This window comes from Ictidomys tridecemlineatus, unplaced genomic scaffold, assembly GCF_052094955.1.
Source record: "Ictidomys tridecemlineatus isolate mIctTri1 unplaced genomic scaffold, mIctTri1.hap1 Scaffold_218, whole genome shotgun sequence".
Taxonomy (NCBI): Eukaryota; Metazoa; Chordata; class Mammalia; order Rodentia; family Sciuridae; genus Ictidomys; species Ictidomys tridecemlineatus.
The window spans coordinates 248709-256570 of record NW_027521881.1 but is presented as its reverse complement, the minus strand read 5'-3'; the positions used below and the strand labels follow the sequence as shown (position 1 = coordinate 256570).

Below are 7862 nucleotides of genomic sequence, written 5' to 3'. Positions count from 1 at the left end.
CAACACCTCACATCTGTTAGAACGAATATTATTAAAACAATGAAAGTATTGGCAAGGATGTGGAGAAAAGGAAACTGCTACACACTGCTGGTAGAAATGTAGTTGGGGAAGCCATTATGGAAAATGCACATGGACAGCCTTAAGAAATTACACATGGAAAACATCATCATCATCATAGGAATTCTACTTTTGAACACATATCCAAAAGAAATGAGATAAATATCCCAAAGACATGTTTATTACATCATTGATTAGAAAAGCCAAGATAAAGAAACAGTCTAAGTGACCCAAGATGGATGAAAAAAGAAACTGAAACACAATGGGAGATCTCTCAGCTTTACAAAAGAAGAAAATCTTGCCATTTGCAATACTATACATTGTGTTAAGAGAAATAAGCTGAAAACAACAAAACACTGAATAATTTCACTAACAGGTGCAATAATAAAAAGTCAAATTCATAGAAGCAGATTAAAATAATGGTTAAGAGGGGGTAAAAGTGGGGAATATGAGGAGATATTGCTTAAAGGATATAAAGTTTCATTTATGTAGAACAAGTTCTAGACATCTAAGGTACAGAAGGGTGACTGTATTTAATAATATCATATTAATAGACTTGAAATTTGCTAACTAGATATTAAATGCTCCCACTGCAAAAATATGTGATTATCTGAAGTGATGGATATCTAGCAATCTTGATTCTAGCAATTATTTTATAATTTATATGTATATTTAAGTATCATATTGAACACCTCAAATATAAATCATTTTTATTAAAAATAAAATAGTATTGGGGAAAATTTACTAAATATTATGGTTTAAAAAAATTAAAAATCAATACTTATTTGATTCCGGTGTTATTTGACATTAATTGATAATATCAATATTTGGAGGAATGTAGCATAAATTATGTCTACATTTCCTGTGTATAGTTGAAGTGTTTTAAAGTATTAGCATTTCATTCATATCCAAAGACTGATAATGAATCATTATATACCTAACAAGTATAGCTAAGAATTAATTATCTCATAAAAGAAGTACCCATGAATTACAGATATGAGGATGTGTGAGCACTATATACATGAGAAATTCACCTAGAAGACTCCAAAGTTGATATCAAGTTTTTTGCAACAAATTATTCTAATACTGATCTAGCCCCCTGGAAAATTCACTGAGAGTATAACAAAGCTATTCACCAGAGTATGTCAGGATATTTGGACCTGGCTAGTTTAGAGATATTAACTATCTTTTCTAATTGAATATAATAAGCACATAATATGTTCAACATACTTTTGAGGAGGGATACTTGTTGAAGACTCTGAAAATAGCTAATTCAGCTGCAACAGTCTTTCTTGATCCAGTGGGTGCTCCAACTAGGACACTACAGTCTGTGTGATACAGTGTATGAAATATTTGTGTCTGCACAGGGTTAAAGTGGCTGAAGTTGTACAGGGCTTCATATGCTTTACATACCAAAGCCATAACTGGCAAAGGCTGAAGATCCAGTAATTCTGAAAAGATCCAACAGGTACTTCTGAAAAAAAAACTGAAAAAACATGCACAATACCGAATACTGTATTTTTAAGAATAACATTTCCTAATTATCTCTAGAGAAGAACATATTTAATATAAGTTCTTATACACCAGTGACACATCTTATTCAGTCACTACATTTAACATAACTGATAAATAGAACACTTTTATTGAAGAATCCCCTATAAACCAACTATATATTTCTCTTCCAAAAAGGGAAATAACTTGAATAAAAGTACATGAAAGTATGTATGTTATGGTACAAAAATAAATCAGTGAAAACCATTTGTAAACAGCAGTATTGGAAGGGTCACTAACAACAGATTTGATCTGCTACACACTGACCAATCCTGAGTAGCTGAGGGGTCTTTTAGTATGGCCAATGGAAACAAAAATGAATTTAGCCTTATTCAGGAAGGAACAAGGATAGTAGTTTCAGAACACAGCATGACTGAGTAAAACAAAACAAAACAAAACAAAAAACTCTCCTTAAAGGGTACAGGTCTTCTTACTTTCACTAATCATTGGGGAAATTTATGTCTGTAAAGTAAATTTATGTGTTGAAAGACACTAGATTTGGTTGCTTCTCATTATATGGACTGGGTGCTGAAGAAATTAGATAATTATCACAAAGTTCAAAAAAGAAGATATAAAAAAATCAGTTAAGAGGACACCTTGATCTGACCTTTATAGTATGGTTGCAAAATAAAAAATATGGTAAATTTTCTTCTAAAAAATAAAAAATTAAAATAAAAAATTAACTTAGTTGGGCATGGTGGCACAGGCCTGTAATTCCAGCAGCTCAGAGGCTGAGACAGAAAGATCCCAAGTTGAAAGACAGCTTCAGCAATTTAGTGATATCCTATCTCTCAAAATAATAATAATAATAAAAAGACTGGGGATGTGCTTCAGTGGTTAAGTGCCCTTTGGGTTTAATCCTGGGTACCTTGTCCCTAAAGAAAAAAAAAAACCCAAAATAAAAAGATGACTTTAAGAAGTTATCTTTTCCCTACCCATTGCTCTATTCCATTACAAGGATAGCTGAGAGCTAACTTCATACTCTCTATGTCTGATTATGATTGTTTAAATTTTCCGTAGCTCTGGAAATCCAGGAAGGAGGAAGACATTGCATGATAAGGCATGCAATGTTAATCAAACATATTTTTTTAAATAAAAGACTAAAAATTAAACATTGTACAATGTCAAATGCACAGTTATTGACAATGGTAAATTAAGATGATCTATTACAGTGATTTTACCTAGATGGTATGTTTATAATAAATCAGCTAATTATATAAATAGGTTGATATGTATTTGGTTGCTTAAGAAAAAAATTATTAAATTGGCATTAACATATAATGCTAATGTATGTGGAATTAAGTACTTTAATGAAAGAAAGAAACCTAGCAATGATATAGGAAGCATATATTTTAAGTTAAAACATCATCACTTCCACATATTTTGAACTGATGAGATTCTAGATATCACATAAACACATTTGATGAAATAAGACCAGAAAGACCCTCTGCAATAAGTAGATTACTAGATTATACAGTCTCAATATCATTCTATTTTGATAAATTTTTTTGGTTTTGCTATGCCAAGATATCAAAGAGAAATTGAGATGTAGTATAAAAAATATCTCAATGAATAATATGAATAATGTGTACATTTGACAAAATGAAAGATTATAAAGTCATATTTAGGTCTCCTTTCACTTCTGAAAGGACTGTCAAATAGCATGCTATTTAAAGTAGAATAACATTTTTATTCTGAAAAGGCAAGCAGTTTGTCTGAAATATACATGGGAAAGAAGATTTGACTCCTAATTTATGTCTGTAAAGTAAATTAAGGACCTCTGAAAATCAATACTCATCAATTATGAATTCTCAAAAAATGAAATTAGTATACTAGTTTCAAGATGTTTTTGAAATAGATTTCAGGGGTACTTGAAAGTATCACTGCAAATATTTATTCATGAAATTTTGCTTTTTTAATAAATCAAAATAGAAAGGCATTTGTTCATTTTATGAAAACCTAGAGTTTATACATTACAACAATAAAAAATGTTGCTGAATACTCTTACTATATATCCCTTTTAATAATTTGTTATATATATACAAACATTCCAAAATCTAAAAAAAAAATGTGAAATTTGAAACACTTCGGGTTTTAAACATATTGGATAAAAGATAACCTGTACTAGAATTAAGTTCATGTGAATTGGACTAAATGTAAGAAAAAAGAGATATCTCAAAACTTTCACAGAGAATACAGATTAAATGATAAATGACAATTGCAATAAAAAGGAAGGCTATATGGAGAAATAATGATTATATGTACAGATGAAAGTCCAGTAACACAGAAATAGTAACTCTCCTCATTACTATGATTATCAGAATTGACTAAGCCTACTTTAATGCTTTTGGAACTTAAATAAACAAAAATTAAAGGTCCACAATTTTACTATCTACATATACATATTTGATTTTGAAAAATTTGAACATACAGTTTAGAAACAATTTTGTCAAGTAAGTTGGACTTTGATTCAGAATAAAACAACTTTATACTTCTCAACATTAATTAAAATAACAATTTTGGGAAGTCAATAATTCACATCAACACATTAATGTTCAATTTGTTACCTGTATGGGGCTGATGCCTGTCTGGTAGAATCAGATGTTGGAAGTTGATAATACAAACAGCCTCTGCTCCTAACCATCTATCAGAAACTGCTCGGATATAGTATTGGGAAGGCAAAGTTTCAAAAATAGGGATTGCAAATACCAGTAGTTGAGCTTCTTTACTAATGACCTAATGTAAAATAAAGTCTAAAATAAATAAAGTTCTTAGTAGTCAATTCTTAATAGTATCTATACCAGATGTAATAAAAATAAACTATGTTGTATTTCTAAATAGCTCAGATATTCAGGTACTACAGTAACTTGTAGGTGATTTCCTTCTGAGGATTATTTGACATAACAGAAGGTAAAAATTTATACTAACTTTATATTATTTATATATATGTTATCATTATGACATGTTACCAGTTTGATTCATTATCAGAATTTCCCAAACATGATTCATGCAATTATTTCATGATTTCTATAATTTCAAGTACCATATTATTATTTACTTAATATTTTTCTTTAAATCTGATCAGTATCTTAAGTGGAATATCTGAAATCTCTTAAAATATATAGGTTACATGGTTATCAAGAAGATAAATGCATGAAAACAAAATATTGCTATAAAATACTATTGCTATCTAGTCAAGATTTTCAATCGGAAGCTTGCTTTCTCTTTGATAAAAAGAGAAATTACAAATAAAACATGAGTTAAAGATGTAGTAACAATTGAGTCTTTACAGATAATTTTACAAGGAATGATCTTTTCACTAAGCAATTTATTATTTTGCAGAAAATTATTTTTACCCCTCTTATTTTATATATTCCATGCCTCTAGAAGCCATGCCTTAAACCATGGTAAAGATTATAAATGAATTTCTTGAACTAGGATCAGACTGAATAATCAATATTGTCACACTGAATCTCTGTGTTCCTTTGAAACAAAACAGGAAAACAGAACATAACAAAACTTTCACGGCACTCTGAAATCAGAGAGATAGTAAAAAACAAAAATTGTTTATATATATTTTTTATGATAGCTAAATAATAAGGTTATATTCACCTGTTTTTTTAAGAGCTAGAAAATACTCTGAATGATAAATATGATCATTTGTAGGATCTTCCACCCAAATCCACCAGGATTCTCCTACTGTCCCATGGACCTAGAAGAAAAATTATCCTAGTACTATGAAAATCATAACTCAAGTAACCGTACTGTTTACATATCAGCACCTATTAGTCTAACAACTTTTTTGATATATAATTTATAAAACAAAGTTCACTCATTTAAAGTATACAGTTCAATGGTTTTAACATATTTACAAAGTTGTACAACTATGAACATAATCTAATTTTAGAACATTTTTATCACCTCCAAGAGAGTACTTATATTCATTAGAAGTATGGACATGGCTATTATAAACACTTTGTTAAATGGAATGATATAACATATGGTCTTCTGTGACTGGCTTTTTAAACTTACCATACTATTTTTGTAGTTCATCCATGTTTTAAACTGCATCAGTACTTTGCTTCTTTTTATTGTCAAATAATATTCTACTGGACACATATATCATATTTTGTTTATATAAGTCAATCTCTCTTTTTTCCTTATATGATCCAATACTATTCAGTATTCACTTCTTCCTCAGGGACTCATGAAAAGGAGATCACATCCCAATCATTTCTCCTCCAAATCTTCTTGCACTATCTCACATGAGCTTTTGGGGGACACCACATTTAAACCATAACACCTGGGATAATTTTGATTCACATAAAGCCAATCAGCTCATGGCATTCTCCTGACAATATCTATAGTAAAGGAGAAGTCCATAACAAACACTTGGCATAATTAGACTGGGGGGGCATGTATTTGTGGGAAGAGGGCTTACAGTTTATGTTGTGGGCTGAGGAAGTGGGTATGTGTTCCCCTTACTCCATTAACAGTGAAAGAGAAGCAGGAAAACATTCGGGAATAGTGTGAGCAGAGCAAAGAAGTGGAAATATCTTGGGCCTTGAACAATACTATTAACCTCAAGACTGGACCCTCTTTAGGGCCCATCTGATCTGTGGACCTTTTATTGTACAAAAGAATATATTACCTTACGTAAATCAGACTGAGGCAAGTTAGGTTTTACATTCTTGAAGCTAATAGCATTATAAGAGAGTTCATTATAAAAACAATCAAGTACTTTCTCCTATTAATTAATAAAACTAAATTAGGATGTATTATGAATAGCAATAGTAGAAAACCATGTGCAAAAATAATGAATCTTCCATTCCTTTAAAAACAATCGAAAATTTCAAATATGAGCTTATACTTAAATATAATTTTATATTTTATATAATATTTCATATTTATAAAAAATATTAACTGTAATTTGGTGTTATCAACTAGTGCTCATATACTGTGAGAAAAATAGGAAATAGAAATGCTTTAGGAATTAAAGGTCTGAATGCTTTAATGACAATGTGGAATTAAATTAAAACATAGATGGGTGATTTTAGAACACACTGCTGAACAAAATTCATTTACATTAAAGATATACAAATGTTAACTAATATAGGAAGTATCCAAATACATTTAATAAGAATTTTATAAGACTACTTGATGTAAGCATTGTTATATACAGTTTCTGATTTACTTGCCTTCCCCAGTTAGTTTTTGAAACTGAAGACTGAGTCCTATTTGCCTTTTGTATGTACAATTTCTAACACAGTAACTAGTCAAAAGATATATCTGAAAAACTATTGATAGAATAAGAGAATACAAAGTAGGTTTTTACATGTATGTTTACCAGTATTTTGGTAAACACATATAAGATATTGAAGATCATCTAAGTATTAAAGCAGGAAAAGGAGGAATAAAATTAGAAATAGAAACATGATAAGAATCAAGAAAGGACATTCTAGGGAAGAGCTCCGTATAAAATGCTATCTAATCAGAGAAGAAAAATAACTGAAAAATCTGCTGGTTATGGCAACTGGTCAATCAGATATTAGAGATCCTTGAGGAAGTGGTCTCAGCAGAAAAGAAACTGGTGACAAGAAAGCCAATGTAGAATACCTTCTATACAAGTCTAATGTTTAAGAAAAGGAGAGAACAGTATTTTGAGAGACATCATGATTTAAAAATGAATTTTTGGTAAGCAAAAATGAGAGTCAATAGAGATGGCAAAAATAAATGGCAAAGTTCTCATGGATTTGAAACCACTAAAATAGTGTCCAGTGATGCAATGTTAAGTTCCCTAGGCTCTCTGAGGAAAGATGTAGGGAGGTGTAGTAAAATCTGAGGTACAGACATTTTAGTTTAATATAGATATTTTCCACTTCTACCTGATCATTCCATGTGAAATCAGGGTAGATGCGGACAGTCTGTGTGATAGGCTGAATGGATGCTTCCATCATAACAGAAGGAATCTGATGAACACATTGTTTGACCTTTTGTCCAATATTCACGATGCAAAATGTGACCTGAAAGAAAAATATCACATAGAAGTAATGTTTCCAGACAGAAAAAAAAGCAATATAATCTGACTTGTAAGTGGGATTTCAGAGTAGGTGATTTTATTGCTTGTTTTATGATTTGCTATGTAGAATAGATGACATTCTTGACCTGGCATTGTTGAGAGCCACAGCCCAGTCAGAATGATGCCTGGCATTTGCCAGAGGGAATGTTTGAAAGGTGACACCAGCGAACCATTG

At 30.6% G+C, this 7862-nt stretch overlaps 1 long non-coding RNA gene across 1 annotated transcript; it reads right to left on the bottom strand.

The window, feature by feature from the left end:
- Window positions 1-1294: 1294 nt before the first annotated feature.
- LOC144373044 (uncharacterized) lies at window positions 1295-7628 on the bottom strand. Its single transcript, XR_013432846.1, has 3 exons — window positions 7494-7628; window positions 5221-5320; window positions 1295-1543 (listed from the first exon to the last, which is right to left on the bottom strand). It is a non-coding gene; the product is annotated as an uncharacterized LOC144373044 (long non-coding RNA).
- Between the last annotated feature and the right edge of the window lie 234 nt (window positions 7629-7862).